The sequence below is a fragment of the Xyrauchen texanus genome, chromosome 34 (genome assembly GCF_025860055.1).
Source record: "Xyrauchen texanus isolate HMW12.3.18 chromosome 34, RBS_HiC_50CHRs, whole genome shotgun sequence".
Lineage (NCBI taxonomy): Eukaryota > Metazoa > Chordata > Actinopteri > Cypriniformes > Catostomidae > Xyrauchen > Xyrauchen texanus.
Window position 1 is genome coordinate 4,508,096 of NC_068309.1, and position 20,549 is coordinate 4,528,644.

At 40.5% G+C, this 20,549-nt stretch overlaps 1 pseudogene; it reads right to left on the reverse strand.

The window, feature by feature from the left end:
• Positions 1 to 1,086: 1,086 nt before the first annotated feature.
• The window catches only part of LOC127627407 (netrin-G2-like), a 96,043-nt pseudogene continuing 76,580 nt past the window's right edge, over positions 1,087 to 20,549 (reverse strand).

Genomic DNA, 20,549 nt, shown 5'->3' on the forward strand with positions numbered 1-20,549 from the left:
GTAATTTTTGCCATGACCCGATCTGTTTCTCACCCACACCTATCATAACGCTTCAGAAGACATGGATTAAACCACTGGAGTCTTATGGATTACTTTTATGTGCTTTTTTGACCTTCATAGTTCTTGCCACCATTCACTTGCATTGTACGGACCAGCAGAGCTGAGATATTCTTCTTCTTAAAATCTTTGTGTTCTGCAGAAGAAAGAAAGTCACACACTAGATGGCCAAGTGCAAGTGTACGTGCGTTATATATCAAGAAATGATCCACATGGAAACAACCCAAACATGGCCACATTTACTGTATAGTTTACAGTGTCATAAAATTTCATCCATTTATTTTAATTTTGTAAATTCTCTAATCTGCACATTTTACAGTGTAATAAACCCCGTCCCATACTTTCTAATACATTCTGTATTCTACTTTCACTCATGGTACATTTAGTGTGTAAATTCATCCTTTGTTATACCTGACTGTAAAGTGTACGTTATCATTTGTGTGCTGTAAACCTTTCTGCCTCTTATGTACAGTATAGATGTAGATCCAAACAAAAATATTCTCTACCAAAAATAATCCAATAATATGTGGGTTTATAATATTTAGATTTGATTAGATATCTTCTCACAAGAGTTGGATACTGTGTTCGTGTCCTGAATAATTGTGGCAACAAACATTCGTACAACAACCAGCGGTACAGTGCCTAAAATCTTAATATTCATGAGAGCAAATTTCACAATAATATTCATAATCTTGGCTTTTATGCGACTAACAGTGAGCGCTCATTACATACATCTGAATGTTAAAAAACTGCAATCGGAAGAGTGTAAAAAGGTGAAGCGGTGGCTTTCCCGTCTTTCCGTTGTAGACGCCGCAGTCAAACTGTTGATGTGAGGACACGCCCCTCCTTTGAGCCAATCAGAGTGAAGGATGTGCGGTGAGTGTAGAATCTCGCAGCTATTGCACAAGAAATCACTTCTTGTTGGTTTATTTGAATTTGTGTGTGTGTGTGTGTGTGGTGTATCTGCAGGGGCGTAGATTCTGGGGGGTATGGGGGAGGAACCCCCCCCACACACACACCCCTCCCCAATTATCAAAACAAGTACAACACCCCATTATTTATCCCATGATCAATGGAAACATTTAAATGCCTCACGCTGCAACAATGTTGCAACAATGCCCAATGTTCAAGTCAAATCTACGCCACTGTGTGTGTGTGTGTGTGTGTGTGTGTGTGTGTGTGTGTGTGTGTGTGTGTGTGTGTGTGTGTGTGTTTTTTGGTACGTTTCATCCTCGGCGTATACGCAAGGAGTGCTTTGAGTTCCTTTTATTTGTAGCCCTACTAGAGTCTTTTAGTCTTTGTTTCTCATTCTTGATCTCATGCAGGGCTTTCTGCATCCTGTAGAGGGCAATGGCGAACGTCATTCCCTCGCTGGTACTGAAGCAGGGGTATCTCAGGAGGTGGCGGAGCTCAGCAGGATGGCGAGGAGCGGGCAGAGCAGCAGTGCCAGGCTCAAAGTGAGTGCGCTGGCACGGGAACACTTTTTACCTCCTTCGCAGCGCGACTGTTGGCACAAAACACCCTTAAAGTCTGCCGTGCAAACACAGCGCTGATTCTGAAAGCACGTCCCCCCATTCTGGCACAAGAGCAACTCCTCGTCACACACGTTTGCTGTGGAGAAGATGAGAGAGAGAGTATTTATTTACAATTTTAATGGACACACTTTACGATTTCTCAAGAGGCAATTGAAAGACTTCCTACACACTATGAGAGAAGACTTTCTCAGAGCGTGTACAATGTGTTCTTGAGGCTTTAAAAGAGTCAGGTCAGTTTGTAATCAAGCAGGAAAACAGCGAATACGTTTTCCAAAAGCACAAGTGAACACCCCTCTCTGAAACTCTCATTGGTCAATGTATGAACATCTCTAATGCAATGTCTAACCAACTTTCAAATGCGTCTAATGTTTACCCACAGTAATGAGAATACACACAGCCTCTGTCATTCGCTCTGATCATCACTCGGTGGCTTGTATCTGTGACACATGGGGGTCTGGTTTCATTAAAAAGCCACATAGTGTTGCAGGAGTCTGGGTACTAATGAGACCAGGTGCTGCACCTGACCCCAAACTGTCTCGCTGTCTCAGCAGTGAACAATGAGGGTGTGTCTGTGAGTATGAATGAAGACGGACCATGGAAATGTTCGGAACAGTGTTCTATCATACTACTCTTACTATATCCGCACTATATATTATGTACATTGTGCACAGTATTCAAACTGTCTATATACACAGAATACCTTTACTGGAGCACACCTCACACACTGGACATTGTGATGACAATATTTACCATGATTTGTATCATCTTCTAGACTTAATATTTATAGACATTATTACATAAAACTGGAAAATGCTAAATAAACTTTTTAGAAATAATGAAAATAATTCTGCGCAACAGTGCACGCCCAGCCGTCTTTGTCCCGGAAGTATTTTTCCCATTTATTATTTCCAAAGTGTTGTAAGCCATTAATCAACGAGCTCCAATGTAGAGCTGGGCAATATGGCAAAAAACAACACATTTGCTTCTTTTCTCATTTGTAGATTTGTTCTTGCAATGCCACAACAAATTACAGGGATGCAAACTCATGAGGGGCAAAAAAGACAATCACTGGTTCATGAATATATTTTCTGGGGACATTTGTTTTTAAAAGAATAAGCTAAAATCACCAATTTTAGTGATTTATTCAAGTTTACACTTGTGCAGAATTTGCTGCAAAATAAAGAGTATTTTGGTGAGGCTTCTGCTTCACAAATGTGTTCAATTCTATGAACTGATTAGTTCAGAGACCCCTTCTGGAGATGCCACTAATTGAGCGTCTGATGTGCTGTGAGTGAGTCAGTGAATCATTTTGAGTCAGTGAATCATTTTGAGTCAGTGAATCGTTTTGAGCCAGTGAATCGTTTTGGGCCAGTGAATCATTTTCAGCCAGTGAATCATTTTGAACCAGTGAATCATTTTGAGTCAGTGAATCGTTTTGAGCCAGTGAATCATTTTGAGCCAGTGAATCATTTTGAGCCAGTGAATAATTTTGAGCCAGTGAATCGTTTTGAGTCAGTGAATCATTTTGAGCCAGTGAATAATTTTGAGCCAATGAATAATTTTGAGTCAGTGAATAATTTTGAGCCAGTGAATCGTTTTGAGTCAGTGAATCATTTTGAGCCAGTGAATCGTTTTGACCCAGTGAATCATTTTGAGTCAGTGAATCATTTTGAGCCAGTGAATCATTTTGAGCCAATTAATAATTTTGAGTCAGAGAATCATTTTGAGCCAGTGAATCATTTTTAGCCAGTGAATCATTTTGAGTCAGTGAATCATTTTGAGCCAGTGAATCATTTTGAGCCAATTAATAATTTTGAGTCAGAGAATAATTTTGAGTCAGTGAATCATTGTGAGCCAGTGAATGAGCCAGTGAATCATTTTGAGCCAGTGAATCATTTTGAGTCAGAGAATCATTTTGAGCAAGTGAATCAATTTGAGCCAGAGAATCAATTTGAGCCAGTGAATCATTTTGAGCCAGTGAATAATTTTGAGCCAATTAATAATTTTGAGTCAGAGAATCATTTTGAGCCAGTGAAACATTTTGAGCCAGTGAATGAGCCAGTGAATCATTTTGAGCAAGTGAATCAATTTGAGACAGTGAATCAATTTGAGCCAGTGAATCATTTTGAGCCAGTGAATCATTTTGAGTAGTTCATGACCGAAATCTACCAAAAGACTTTATAGTGTTTAAGCAGATCTAGAGTCTTCCTTCAGTCTGAGCATTATTCTTCATCCACAAATACAATAATAATAGTCTAATAATAGTGAGTTTCAATAACGTTCTTCTCCTTTATTAAAACTTGCATGTAAAATCTACAGACTTCAATATAAGAATTATAAACACAGAAGATCAACAGGATCATTTTCCTACACTAGCCTATTTAAACTGCTGAGCATGACTTTTATCAGAAAAGACCACATTAATAGACAAATAATAATCATTTTGAGTTTCAATAATGTTCTTTCCTCATTGTAAAGTGCATTTCACATGAGTTGAGTCGAGCCGCCAAGCGCCGCATCGCCCTCCACAGGACAAGTGTTGCAGAAAGCGTCACAGAGGGGTGATTTTATGAGTCGGGATGTTTTCACAATAAACATTGAAAACATGTATTTGGAAGAGAGAAAAAAAGCTTGCTGTTGCTTTGATGGCAGAAAGTGATAAAATGACTCGTTTATGTTTAGGTCGAAGAGTTTTCTTAGTGAATTTAAATGAGTTCAATAACTGGGGGCTCTGATATTCGTAAACGATAAGGTAATATTTAATTAAAAGAAATTAATGAGACATTCAAAGCCTCTTCACAAATTTGGGAAGTTTTTAAATATTTATTGTTGCTTATTACTCTCAGACATTATTGGTGAAGCAGAAACGTGTGTGTGAAAAACACTTTGGTGTGACGTCACTTCATACACTTCAATGTATTCTGCAGCACTGACGTGAGTCATGTGATGACCCTTTACACGTATAAACATCACTCACTTCATAGACTTCAGTGTATTCTGCAGCGCTGACGCGAGTCATGTGATGACCCTTTACACGTATAAATATCACTCACTTCATAGACTTCAATGTGTTCTGCAGCGCTGACGTGAGTCATGTGATGACCCTTTACACGTATAAACATCACTCACTTCATAGACTTCAATGTGTTCTGCAGCGCTGACGTGAGTCATGTGATGACCCTTTACATGTATAAATATCACTCACTTCATAGACTTCAGTGTATTCTGCAGCGCTGACGCGAGTCATGTGATGACCCTTTACACGTATAAATATCACTCACTTCATAGACTTCAATGTGTTCTGCAGCGCTGACGTGAGTCATGTGATGACCCTTTACACGTATAAACATCACTCACTTCATAGACTTCAATGTGTTCTGCAGCGCTGAAGCGAGTCATGTGATGACCCTTTAACCGTATAAACATCACTCACTTCATAGACTTCAATGTGTTCTGCAGCGCTGACGCGAGTCATGTGATGACCCTTTACATGTATAAACATCACTCACTTCATAGACTTCAATGTGTTCTGCAGCGCTGAAGCGAGTCATGTGATGACCCTTTAACCGTATAAATATCACAAACTTCATAGACTTCAATGTGTTCTGCAGCACTTATGTGAGTCATGTGATGACCATTTACACGTATAAATATTACTCACTTCATAGACATCAATGTGTTCTGCAGCGCTTATGTGAGTCATGTGATGACCATTTACACGTATAAATATTACTCACTTCATAGACATCAATGTGTTCTGCAGCGCTTACGTGAGTCATGTGATGACCCTTTACATGTATAAACATCACTCACTTCATAGACTTCAATGTGTTCTGCAGCGCTTACGTGAGATGACCCTTTACACGTATAAACATCACTCACTTCATAGACTTCAATGTGTTCTGCAGTGCTGACGCGAGTCATGTGATGACCCTTTACACGTATAAACATCACTCACTTCATAGACTTCAATGTGTTCTGCAGCGCTTACGTGAGATGACCCTTTACACGTATAAACATCACTCACTTCATAGACTTCAATGTGTTCTGCAGCGCTTACGTGAGTCATGTGATGACCCTTTACACGTATAAACATCACTCACTTCATAGACTTCAGTGTATTCTGCAGCGCTGACGCGAGTCATGTGATGACCCTTTACACGTATAAACATCACTCACTTCATAGACTTCAGTGTATTCTGCAGCGCTGACGCGAGTCATGTGATGACCCTTTACACGTATAAACATCACTCACTTCATAGACTTCAATGTGTTCTGCAGCGCTGACGCGAGTCATGTGATGACCCTTTACATGTATAAATATCACTCACTTCATAGACTTCAATGTGTTCTGCAGCGCTGACGCGAGTCATGTGATGACCCTTTACACGTATAAATATCACTCACTTCATAGACTTCAGTGTATTCTGCAGCGCTGACGCGAGTCATGTGATGACCCTTTACACGTATAAACATCACTCACTTCATAGACTTCAATGTATTCTGCAGCGCTGACGCGAGTCATGTGATGACCCTTTACACGTATAAACATCACTCACTTCATAGACTTCAATGTATTCTGCAGCGCTGACGCGAGTCATGTGATGACCCTTTACACGTATAAATATCACTCACTTCATAGACTTCAATGTGTTCTGCAGCGCTGACGCGAGTCATGTGATGACCCTTTACTCGTATAAATATCACAAACTTCATAGACTTCAGTGTATTCTGCAGCGCTGACGCGAGTCATGTGATGACCCTTTACAAGTATAAATATCACTCACTTCATAGACTTCAATGTGTTCTGCAGCGCTGACGCGAGTCATGTGATGACCCTTTACACGTATAAACATCACTCACTTCATAGACTTCAATGTGTTCTGCAGCGCTGACGCGAGTCATGTGATGACCCTTTACACGTATAAATATCACTCACTTCATAGACTTCAGTGTATTCTGCAGCGCTGACGTGAGTCATGTGATGACCCTTTACACGTATAAATATCACTCACTTCATAGACTTCAATGTGTTCTGCATGTGTACTTAACGTATAATTAATGAGTGAATGAACTACAATCCCATGAAGCATTGCAAATGACATAATCGAATTAAATAACTATTGAAAAATGTAATGTAAATGCTGCTGTTTGAAACATCCATCATTATGTAATGCATTCTGTTTCATTTATTTGTTTAAAGATGCAACATGATGAGGTCATGTGAAAACAATGTAGCATGCTGCTGGTTTAAACATTTGTTGCATAATGTGTTCTTTTAAATGCACTATTTTTTTAATAGTTGGTAGTTTACAGTGTATACTGTGAGGTAGTAAGCTTGTATTCCAATCTAAACATACCCTGTGAAAAAGACTAAATGCATTTGCACATGTGTGTGAATGTGTATGTGAAAGGTTATTTGGACATGTCTGTCTTTATGCAGAGTGATCAGGAACTTTTAAATGTGTTGTTAATGTAGGGCTCTAAAAGACCTAAACACATCATGAATTAGTCATGTAAAAAACGTATTCAGTAAAAACTCCCAGCATGTAGATCCACTTAACCTTAGAACAAAACTAATGTATGTGAACTAGTTGACTAATCTTGCTCCGGAAGTGTGTTCCCTAATGGATCCCCCCCTGTTCTCCCTCATCACAGTGTTAGCGGTTCTGGCTGTGGGCCAGTTTCATCTTCAAGATGGATCACAGGGAAAATGCACAGTACAGAAGTTCTAAAAGCATCCTGGGAATCGAGGTACAAATGTGATCATCACCTCACAAACCAGTTTCCAATAAACAAGGGCTTCTTAGAATCTGCAGATCCGTACAGCAGCGCATTATTTTAATAATCAAGTAGTGTGGAGTAGAATACAAACTGATTAGACATCGATCAATGCTGTTTTGAGGTGTGGCAAATATGTTATTGGAGTTATTTATTGTGCGATAAAGGGTCAGACAAAGTTCGGAATAGCATACCACCACCATACTACTCTTACTACATACGGCAGGAATAGTACAAGAAGTATTGTAGGGGGTAAGTTTAGAATAGCATACTATCGGGGACTGGGTAGCTCAGTGGTAAAGACGCTGGCTACCACCCCTGGAGTTGGCTAGTTCGCTAGTTTGAATCCCAGGGTGTGCTGAGTGAATCCAGCCTGGTCTCCTAAGCAACCAAATTGGCCCGGTTGCTAGGGAGGGTAGAGTCACATGGGGTAACCTCCTCGTGGTCACTATAATGTGGTTCGTTCTCGGTGGGGTGCGTGGATGCCGCGGTGGATGGAGTGAACCACACGTGTTATGTCTCCATGGCAACGCGCTCAACAAGTCACGTGATAAGATGCGCGGGTTGACGGTCTCAGACGTGGAGGCAACTGAGATTCGTCCTCCTCACTACGCCACCACGCGGACTTAAAAAGCACATTGGGAATTGGGCATTCCAAATTGGGAGAAAAAGAATACCATGCTATCAAAAATACTAATTAAGAAAAATATATTTAGCAGTGTTTAGTCTACTTGAATGGTTGTTCATTGCCATTTTTATAACTTGACCGAGGAGAATGGAAAGGCCAGTGCATACTTTGGCATTGATTTGTTAATTAGATGGAAGAGTTGACTGAAGTCTTAATTAATCCTGGAGGTACTTACGGTAACAGCCCTGTTTCCAATAGTAACCGGAAGACATTCTATCACATTTGACTCGGCGGTGCCCTCTTTACATTGACAGAACCCAGTACCATTACAACGGTCATGAACCGAACCCATTGTGTTACAGTTACACTCTAAAAAGACAAAGAAGAAGAAGAAAAGAGAATTAGGGGCATTTCAGTGTATTTCTGAACAAAAGGCTTGTTTGTTTTGCCTGTAATCTCATTGCTTGTAAATGTGTGCACGCATGTCATGGTGAGTTATTATATATGCACCTGTGGACATTTTATGCATAACATGTCATCTATGTGTATACATCTACTTTGTTTGCACGAGGTTAGAGACAAGCACGGCAAGTCATCAGCCATCTTTGGATATTTTCTATGGATGTGCAGCTCTTATCTACTTGAATGGGAAAAGAATGAAACATCCAAAATGATTGGTCAAGATTACGATCAAAGAACATATTTCAAATCAGCAACAATAATATGATAAACTGTGCTGCTTTAGCTCAGATCATGCAATAAAGTTTTTATATATTGCTTTAGGCTAGTCTAGCTAATGCTCAAGCGCATTCCTGTAAGGAGTGACTTCCTTCTACATTCATCCTATTGGGTGTTCCAGTTTCTCTAATTCATTTGGATACAAGCGCTCAGTCTCAATTTATCACCATTTTGGCCAAAAGTCATTTAGACTAATGGTCAACCCTGTTGGGGTTTTCAATGGCTGATGGACAATACAATGATGATATGTGGGTGTTTCTTCAACTTTGGTCACTTTTAGCACTGTGAACTTCTAGAAAGTCAAGTAAAATCTTTTGACACTTTTTGCATAATTTGGGAAAATTACAGCTTTATTTGTGATATTTACCATGATTTTTCTTTGTTTTCCTTGTTCCAACCTCACTTGTCCTACATTTCATCTCAAGCATGCTCTTTACTGACACTTTTGTCGAACTGGTAAATAAGTACACTAACTTAAAAAACAAACAAATACTTAATTAGCTGCAAAACTGTTTGGTGGAAATGACGCCACAGCTGTGGGACAGTTGTAGATTTTGATAGAAATAATTTTCCCAAATATTGAAAAGGTTTAAGTATATTTCACTCTTTGTTTAGATTATCAATTTGTTTGATCCCAATTTGGAATGCCCAATTCCCGCTACTTAGTAGGTCCTCGTGGTGGCACGGTTACTCGCATTAATCCGGGTGGTGGAGGACAAGTCTCAGTTGCCTCCGCTTCTGAGACCGTCAATCAGCACATCTTACCACGTGACTCGTTGTGCATGACACCGCGGAGACTCACAGCATGTGGAGGCTCATGCTACTCTCCGCAATCCACACACAACTCACCACATGCCCCATTGAGAGCGAGAACCACTCATCGCGATCATGAGGAGGTTACCCCATGTGACTGTATCCTTCCTAGCAACCGGGCCAATTTGGTTACCCCATGTGACTGTACCCTCCCTAGCAACCGGGCCACTTTGGTTACCCCATGTGACTCTACCCTCCCTAGCAACCGGGCCACTTTGGTTACCCCATGTGACTCTACCCTCCCTAGCAACCAGGCTACATTGGTTACCCCATGTGACTGTACCCTCCCTAGCAACCGGGCCACTTTGGTTACCCCATGTGTCTCTACCCTCCCTAGCATCCGGGCCACATTGGTTACCCCATGTGACTCTACCCTCCCTAGCAACCGGGCCACTTTGGTTACCCCATGTGTCTCTACCCTCCCTAGCAACCGGGCCACTTTGGTTACCCCATGTGACTCTACCCTCCCTAGCAACCGGGCCACTTTGGTTACCCCATGTGACTCTACCCTCCCTAGCAACCGGGCCACTTTGGTTACCCCATGTGACTCTACCCTCCCTAGCAACGGGGCCAATTTGGTCAAATGATTTTCATCGTTTAATATTGAAAGTTAGGGACAATAAAACAGTAACATCTTTACATAAAAAGCATTTGAAAAGTACTTAAAATAAATGATAAAGGCCTGGTAAATAGTTTCGAAGTCATATTTAATGTGAACTTCATATATTAAAAGAAAATGTTAAGTTTTCATCCAGTGTTGGTAAATTACAAAAAAAAAGTAATCCACTACAAATTACTGACTACATCTCTAAATTTATAATCAGATTACTAATAACTTTCAAAAAAACACTTTTACACTCAACAAATTCAAAATAAAGTTCATTTTGTCCTTGTTTATTACTGCACACACTTCAGCTGTCACAGAAATACAGACATATGAATTCACATTTTAATACTTTTACTCAGTTAAATATTTTTGGGAAAAATGTGTAACCCAAGTAACGTACTTAAATGTAATTACTTTCATTGAAAGTCAGTAACTGTAATCTGATTTTAAGAATTTAAAATGTAATGCATTGCACTACTTTTGTGCCTAGATTACAGTAACTAATTGCTTTGTAATCCAATTACACCCAACATGGTTTGCTTTATACAAATGGCTAAACTTAACTTAAATACAGTATTTAATTAGACTTGAATTAGTCATTTTAAAAGGCTTTTGGTAGATTTTGAAACGTACACAATGAGGAAACAACCGCTTCCGTCAATCAACCAAGTATCAACACAATTATCAGATGATGTGATAATCAAAAATGCATCTGTTTAATTTCTCCTGTCTGATATATTGCTTTATACTGTATATAATTTAGAAAGGGGCTTATGCATATTTTAAAGACATACACGGAAGTGACTAATAATTATAACTAGATAGGTGCATACTCCAGGTAGGGAATGAGGTTTTGCCCCAAGTGAAGGAGTTCAAGTACCTTGGGGTCTTGTTCACGAGTGAGGGGACAATGGAGCGGGAGGTTGGCCGGAGAATCGGGGCAGCAGGGGCGGTATTGCACTCGCTCTATCGCACCGTTGTCACGAAAGAGAGCTGAGCCGAAGGCAAAGCTCTCGATCTACCGGTCAATTTTCGTTCCTACCCTCACCTATGGTCATGAAGGTTGGGTCATGACCGAAAGAACTAGGTCGTCGAGTACAAGCGGCCGAAATGGGCTTCCTCAGAAGGGTGGCGGGCTTCTCCCTTAGAGATAGGGTGAGGAGCTCAGTCATCCGTGAGGAGCTCGGAGTAGAGCCGCTGCTCCTTTGCGTTGAAAGGAGTCAGTTGAGGTGGTTTGGGCATCTGGTAAGGATGCCCCTGGCGCCTCCCTAGGGAGGTGTTTCAGGCACGTCCAGCTGGGAGGAGGCCTCGGGGAAGACCCAGGACTAGGTGGAGAGACTACATCTCCACACTGGCCTGGGAACGCCTCGGGGTCGCCCAGTCAGAGCTGGTTAATGTGGCTCGGGATAGGGAAGTTTGGGGCCCCCTGCTGGAGCAGCTGCCCCCGCGACCCGACTTCGGATAAGCGGTTGAAGATGGATGGATAGGTACATTTCCTGAAGAAAATGTGAGTGGTGCTTGCCGTGGCAAAACTCGTTAAATAGTATTTTCTAACTTGTTGCTAAGCACTAAAATAATGGTCATAGAATGTTGCTAGCATGTGTTTTTCATGATGGTAGCATGTAGGTGTTATGTTTGTGTTAGTATGATGCTAGCATGTTTTAGTACGTTGCTAGGCGATGCTAGCATGTGTTAGCAGGATACTAGCACGTTTTTAGCATGTTTTATCACTTCGCTAGGTGATACTAGCATGTGTTAACACGTTTTAAGCTTGTTTTAGCACTACGCTAGTTGATGCTAGCATGTGTTAGCCTGATGCTAGCACGTTTTTAGTATGTTTTAACACTTCGCTAGGGTCAGGGGGTCAGGACCCCCCCCCCCCATCTGAGGGTTGTCCCCCCCTAAAATATCATTAAAATATGTGTATTGTAAATAATATAATGATATATTCTTAAAATAATTGTTTAAGAAATAAAATAATACAAATGCAAATGGGGCAACAACAAAAAACCCCTTCAAAAATTGCTCTTGAGAAATGTTATGTTTATTGCCCCCCCCCCAACATTTTGTTGATATTTTCGCCCCTGGCTGTAAATTAATTATTTTCATGTTTCTTATAAATGCCAGCGTATATTCATTTGAGCTAAAGCCAAATTTATTAGAGGACAATTGCCTGAATAACTGCACTTGTGCGAAAACATCCTGAAAATAGACGTAGTGTAAACTCAGTGCAGTTGGGAGCTCAGGATGAGGTAAATGTTCTCCTTGTGGAAATCTCGGTGCTGACCCTGTGCCATGTTGGCACCTGGCACACACCCGATGAGGGCATGCTCATTTGTGCTGACTTAACAGCACGCTTTCGTTTACCCCGCACCCTGCCTCCTCGTGTGGCAGATGGACTCCCTCTTCTGTCCTGGTACTCACAGTGTCGTTTTGGAAGTCGCTGATTTACATGCGGTCACGTCCGGGTTTATTTCTGGACGGTTATTTTAAGGGCCGCTGGGAATCTCTTATATGACATTCTCAGGAATATAATGTCGCAGTTTAACTTTGTTACAGCCTGCATTCTTTATCTATCTTCTTTCCAAAAATGATATGGACAGTTTTGGACAGTTTCAGAATAGTTGAATGCCACTGCATTAGAAAACCAAATGTCAAAGCGAGTGCCATCTCTGCTTAAATGCTTCTAGAGGTGCTTTCCTCAGGACTAAGAAACCAAAAAACTATCTTTGTGAAACGTTGAGCATGAAAAGTGTTCAAATTAACCCCACTTCCTTTGATGATCTGTCATATAAAGCGAAGATATTCATACATTTTTAAGTGTTACTTGTGTGTGCAAATGCTTTTGTGGGCCCTTTCTGCTTGCTTCTGTATCTCTCTCAAACTGTATCACTTTTTCTTACAGTGGGACGGGGTTTCCTGCTTATTTTTCTCTTTTTGCTAGAAGATTCTTTGATGTAGACTCCTGACAGTCGGATTTCCCAGGTGCCCAATTCAGTGAAGTCTACACTGCTTGGACAGGCCCTCTTTAAAGATCCACTCTCATACTTTCAAGGTAATTTTTGCTGAATTGCTTTTAGTGTCTAAAACTGACAAAATAAATAATTTGCCCAAGACTGAGAATTATACGGCACATCTCTACTGAGTTTTGCAGCGTTCAGATGAAGTTGGATTACGGGCATGTCTGTCATGTGTGTGTTTATGTTTGTGCTTTTGGTTTAAGTTTTCATTAAATTATGATTTATATTGACAAGCCGGTTCTCGCCTCCTCCTTGCCCATCTAACCCCCTTACATTGGTGCCAAAATCCGGGAGGGAGGAGGGATGCCCGTCGCAGAGTCCTCAACACTGCCATCCACCCAGTGGAGCGCCGCTACCATCTCACGGGTGACGGAGTAGCCCGACCGCCCGGATGCGGGGAATAGCTGCCGGCCGCGGGGCGAGTGGGGACTGGATTCCCCGACCTCCTGGAGCGATGGAGCCGCTGCCAGGGGCGGAGGAGTGTCCTGCCGTCCCCCAGAAACGCGGAGGGGTCGAGTGAAGGCCGCCGTCCGCGAGGGGAGGAGGGAAGTAACTCCCCGATCGCCTGGAGCGGTAGGGCCGCTGCCAGGGGCGGAGGAATGTCCCCAGGTGCTGCCAGAAAAGCGGAGGGGCGTTCTGTCCGCTGGGGGTCGGAGGTTTGACTCCGGTTCGCCCGGAGAGGAGCGGCTGTTGTCCGCCAGAGAGTGTGGAGGAGTGTTCGAGGACCACGTGACGGTACATCAGAGAACCGGTGAGTGAGCTTTTTCTCTCTCTCCTCTCTCTCTCTCTTTCGCACCGTGTTGGCCTTTTCCCTCGCCTATTTAGTTTTTTTTGTTGTTGTTTTCCCCTCCTGTCTCCTCCCAGGTCAAGGAAGGCGAGGATGACCTGAGGACGCCCCTCCCCAGGGAAAGGGGGGTGTAGGTCATGCCGATGGCACCTCGGCCTGAGGTAACGCCGGGAGAAGTGTGGAGCGGAGGGGGGCGGGGCCGGGCTGGAATGCGCACGCCCGGTCCCCAATCGGCCTGATGGGGCGAGCGAGGGATAAAGGCGGCCGGTGACGATGGTTCGAGAGAAAGAGAATTACGGGCATGTCCGTCATGTGTGTGTTTATGTTTGTGCTTTTGGTTTAAGTTTTCATTAAATTATGATTTATATTGACAAGCCGGTTCTCGCCTCCTCCTTGCCCATCTAACCCCCTTACAGATGCTTTTATCCAAAGTGACTTACAGAGCCCTTATTACAGGGACAATCCCCCCGGAGCAACCTGGAGTTAAGTGCCTTGCTCAAGGACACGATGGTGGTGGCTGTGAGGATCGAACCAGCAACCTCCTGATTACCAGTTATGTGCTTAAGCGCACTACACCACCACCACTCATCTCCAAAGTTCAACGGAAATGATTTATCGTTAGAACAATACAAAAGCTTTTAAAGCATAATTCCTACTTAAAACTGTGATCTGATGACAAAATAAGGTAAGTGGCAAAATATTGATATCAGCTGATATCACTGTTACTCACCGATACACACGCTCTCATCGTCGGGCTCTGCAGAGGTGTTTTTGAAGTAGCCCATGCGACAATGCTCGCAGTTTTGACCACGCGTGTTGTGTTTGCAGCTCACGCACGTGACGATGTTCAGGAAGTCTATATAACTGCAGCGGTTAGAGTGTCCATTACATTCACAATCTGAGAGCAAAAGAGAAAACAGCAAAGTAAGATACACTTTAAATAAAGGGTTAAAAGAAAAATTAAAGGAGAAAGAAAAGGATGATGCAAAACAGATAATGGGATGAAACTGATGTGTCCAGGGAGACCAAACTTGAATCGATGAAGAACTATTGCTTCTTTTTTCGTGTCAATTTGTGTCTTTCTAGCTGAACCTACAGTACTGGAATAGAGATGTGTGTGTGTGTGTGTGTGTGTGTGTGTGTGTGTGTGTGTGTGTGTGTGTGTGTACTGCTGACAGGGTGATATCTCCGACACTCTTACGGGAGTCTTTCCCAATCCTAATGCACGTGTGTGTAGTGTTTGTGAGGGTGTGTGTGTGTGTGTGTGTGTGTGTGTATGTGTGTTCCACCGGGATTTTGGGGAATCTGATGACAGATGTGTTTCTTTGAAACAGCTGTTTCTCCATCTTATAAAGCAGATATGTTTGTCACACTGCTGGGCTTCTACCTTCCCTGTTCACACCTGTCCTTTATCCTCTTTTATGTCTTCTTCTTCATACCATCATTTACAGACAATCAATATAGATATAGGTATATAGATGAGCCATGATTCCAAGTCCTCCTTCTTCTTATTATTTAATTTAAATCTTAGATCTCAGTGTATTGGGAAACATTGACACAAATTGTGTTGAAGGGCCTTAATTTGACAAACTCAAACATTAGATTAATACAGAATTTGGATCTGTGTGAATTGAAAATAACAGTCAGATGTGTGAAATATTTGACTGGCATTTGAATAGAGAAACACTATTTAGTATAATCCATTGTAGGATTCAGACTACACATAGCGAATAGTTTAGTATGGAAGTAAATTCATGACTAAAGTCTTTGAAGCATAAACGCATGTTGAATTGATCTAATCGAAAAATAAAATGCATTGTATTATTTGGGAGGCTGGTTGTATTTTTGAGCATTGAATATTTCATTTGGAAACATTTCACAACTAATTTCATTATTAAAAATTAAACAATAAATATACCAAAATATTTGGTTCATTTGAAAATGCCATCTATATCTTTGACAGGAAAATTCAGCCCGATCTATTTCAGCTTCTTCATTGTCAGTTGTTCAAATTCGGTTGGAATTTCAACCTTCCACATCCGGGAACTGCAGGAAAAGCAGCAGAGTACCGATGCACAATTTCCACCTGGTGTTCTTCGTTCTCACCAGTAGGTGGTGCAATGCGATTTGGTGTTGACCGCTAAAGACCAAAACTGTACGTTTTACTAGTTTGTTTGAGAAAATAATATAAAATAATATATTACAATAAAAATAATAAATTAATGAATGAAAAATTAATCAGGCCTAAATCAATAAACAATAGGTCTACCTTTGTGCACGAGTTGATACAAAGTGGCCCCATGATATAGTATTAAATTCATGAGGAATGATGTCGATCTGTGGGGAAATTGTCTATCTTGCCGCGTCTTCCCTTATTCCTTCTCTTACATACTCTCATGTTCCTCTCTGACACCGAAGGTCATTGTCACACACACATTGTTAAGAATTGATGATCAGTTTGGGCGCAAAGCACAGATCTCTGCTTGATCAGTCAATGTTTGTACATTTACCCTATGTTAGTGCTTCCACCGCCCTATTGTGCACATGAAATATGCCTGCCAACACATTAACCTCTTTATACTTTTTATATAGTCTTCACAGACTCTAGTAGCTTGCACCCGATGGTCGACCCACAGATGATAAATTAAACATTGCAAATGCACATTTGATGAACAAAGTGGTGATTGTGTAAAAACAGTAGATCGTACTCAGCACAAAAATAATGACAAAACTATTGTATGTATTTAATTCTGTAATTAAATAATAATTATTTTAATTATTTAAGAAATACATTTGAGAATCTCTCAGCAAGCTAAATTACAAGTATTTATAAAGTTATGCACAAATCTATGAATGAGCGACACTATACGGTCAGATTTCAGCACAAAACACCCATAGTTATAGGGAAAAAACACATAGTTATTGGAAAACACCCATAGTTATAGGGAAAAAACACATAGTTATTGGAAAACACCCATAGTTATAGGGAAAAAACACATAGTTATTGGAAAACACCCATAGTTATAGGGAAAAAACACATAGTTATTGGAAAACACCCATAGTTATAGGGAAAAAACACCCATAGTTATAGGGAAAAAACACATAGTTATCGGAAAACACCCATAGTTATAGGGAAAAAACACCCATAGTTATAGGGAAAAAACACCCATAGTTATAGGGAAAAAACACATAGTTATTGGAAAACACCCATAGTTATAGGGAAAAAACACCCATAGTTATAGGGAAAAACACCCATAGTTATAGGGAAAAAACACATAGTTATCGGAAAACACCCATAGTTATAGGGAAAAAACACCCATAGTTATAGGGAAAAAACACATAGTTATCGGAAAACACCCATAGTTATAGGGAAAAAACACATAGTTATTGGAAAACACCCATAGTTATAGGGAAAAAACACCCATAGTTATAGGGAAAAACACCCATAGTTATCGGAAAACACCCATAGTTATAGGGAAAAAACACCCATAGTTATAGGGAAAAACACCCATAGTTATCGGAAAACACCCATAGTTATAGGGAAAAACACCCATAGTTATAGGGAGAAACACCCATAGTTATCGGAAAAACCCCATAGTTATCGGAAAACACCCATAGTTATAGGGAAAAACACCCATAGTTATAGGGAAAAAACACATAGTTATTGGAAAACACCCATAGTTATCGGAAAACACCCATAGTTATAGGGAAAAACACCCATAGTTATAGGGAAAAACACCCATAGTTATCGGAAAAACCTCATAGTTATAGGGAAAAAACACCCATAGTTATCGGAAAAACCTCATAGTTATAGGGAAAAAACACCCATAGTTATCGGAAAAACCTCATAGTTATAGGGAAAAACACCCATAGTTATCGGAAAACACCCATAGTTATAGGGAAAAACACCCATAGTTATCGGAAAAACCTCATAGTTATAGGGAAAAAACACCCATAGTTATCGGAAAAACCCCATAGTTATAGGGAAAAACACCCATAGTTATCGGAAAACACCCATAGTTATAGGGAAAAACACCCATAGTTATCGGAAAAACCTCATAGTTATAGGGAAAAAACACCCATAGTTATCGGAAAAACCCCATAGTTATAGGGAAAAAAACACCCATAGTTATCGGAAAAACACCCATAGTTATAGGGAAAAACACCCATAGTTATTGGAAAAACACTCATAGTTATAGGGAAAAAACACCCATAGTTATCGGAAAAACCTCATAGTTATAGGGAAAAAACACCCATAGTTATCGGAAAAACCCCATAGTTATAGGGAAAAAAACACCCATAGTTATCGGAAAACACCCATAGTTATAGGGAAAAACACCCATAGTTATCGGAAAAACCTCATAGTTATAGGGAAAAAACACCCATAGTTATCGGAAAAACCTCATAGTTATAGGGAAAAAACACCCATAGTTATAGGGAAAAACACCCATAGTTATAGGGAAAAAAACCACCCATAGTTATAGGGAAAGTAAACACCCATAGTTATCGGAAAACACCCATAGTTATAGGGAAAAAACACCCATAGTTATCGGAAAACACCCATAGTTATAGGGAAAAAAAACACCCATAGTTATCAGAAAACACCCATAGTTATCGGAAAACACCCATAGTTATCGGAAAAACCCCATAGTTATCGGAAAAACCCCATAGTTATAGGGAAAAACACCCATAGTTATCGGAAAACACCCATAGTTATAGGGAAAAAACACCCATAGTTATCGGAAAAACTCATAGTTATAGGGAAAAAACACCCATAGTTATCGTAAAACACCCATAGTTATCGGAAAAACCTCATAGTTATCGGAAAACACCCATAGTTATCGGAAAACACCCATAGTTATCGGAAAAACCCCATAGTTATAGGGAAAAACACCCATAGTTATCGGAAAACACCCATAGTTATAGGGAAAAAACACCCATAGTTATCGGAAAAACTCATAGTTATAGGGAAAAAACACCCATAGTTATCGTAAAACACCCATAGTTATCGGAAAAACCTCATAGTTATCGGAAAACAACCATATTTATAGGGAAAAAACACCCATAGTTATAGGGAAAAAACACCCATAGTTATCAGAAAACACCCATAGTTATAGGGAAAAAACACCCATAGTTATCGGAAAACACCCATAGTTATAGGGAAAAAACACCCATAGTTATCGGAAATGTTATGTATACCCTGTCTTGTTTCACTGTTGCCCTCTTGTTTGCCATTTTGTCACTTTTGCACTTCTTAGTTTTCACTTTAGTCCCTTATGTAACTCCATAGTCCTCTGTTAGCGTTCGTGTTCCCTGTCATTGTTTTCACCTGCCCTCATTAGTTTGCCGTTTGCTTCTGTTAATCACCTTATTATCTTGTTTGAGTTCTGTTCGTTCATTGGCCCCTTTTTCCCTTGTTTATATATTTATACCCTGTTTCTTTGTTCAGTCGTCGTCTATCGTTGTTTGATGTTAGCCTGGTGTATCTTTCCTTCCCGAGTCCCCTGTTTGTTCACATCGTGTTTAGTTTAACTATTTTATGTTTCTTTTCCCCATCGTGGGTTGTTCCTTTGCGTTTACCTGTTTGTTTATCTAATAAAGTTCTGACTGCGTTTGGATCCGCATCTCCTCGTCTGCCTCGTTACTCAATCGTTACAGGAAAACACCCATAGTTATCGGAAAAACCTCATAGTTATCAGAAAACACCCATAGTTATAGGGAAAACACCCATAGTTATCGGAAAACACCCATAGTTATCGGCAAAACCTCATAGTTATAGGGAAAACACCCATAGTTATCGGCAAAACCTCATAATTATAGGGAAAAAACACCCATAGTTATCGGAAAACACCCATAGTTATCGGAAAACACCCATAGTTATAGGCAAAAAACACCCATAGTTATCGGAAAACACCCATAGTTATAGGGAAAAAACACATAGTTATTGGAAAACACCCATAGTTATAGGGAAAAAACACCCATAGTTATAGGGAAAAACACCCATAGTTATAGGGAAAAAACACATAGTTATCGGAAAACACCCATAGTTATAGGGAAAAAACACCCATAGTTATAGGGAAAAAATACATAGTTATTGGAAAACACCCATAGTTATAGGGAAAAAACACCCATAGTTATAGGGAAAAACACCCATAGTTATCGGAAAACACCCATAGTTATAGGGAAAAAACACCCATAGTTATAGGGAAAAACACCCATAGTTATCGGAAAACACCCATAGTTATTGGAAAACACCCATAGTTATAGGGAAAAAACACCCATAGTTATAGGGAAAAACACCCATAGTTATCGGAAAACACCCATAGTTATAGGGAAAAACACCCATAGTTATCGGAAAACACCCATAGTTATAGGGAAAAACACCCATATTTATAGGGAGAAACACCCATAGTTATCGGAAAAACCCCATAGTTATTGGAAAACACCCATAGTTATAGGGAAAAACACCCATAGTTATAGGGAAAAAACACCCATAGTTATAGGGAAAAACACCCATAGTTATCGGAAAAACCTCATAGTTATAGGGAAAAAACACCCATAGTTATCAGAAAAACCTCATAGT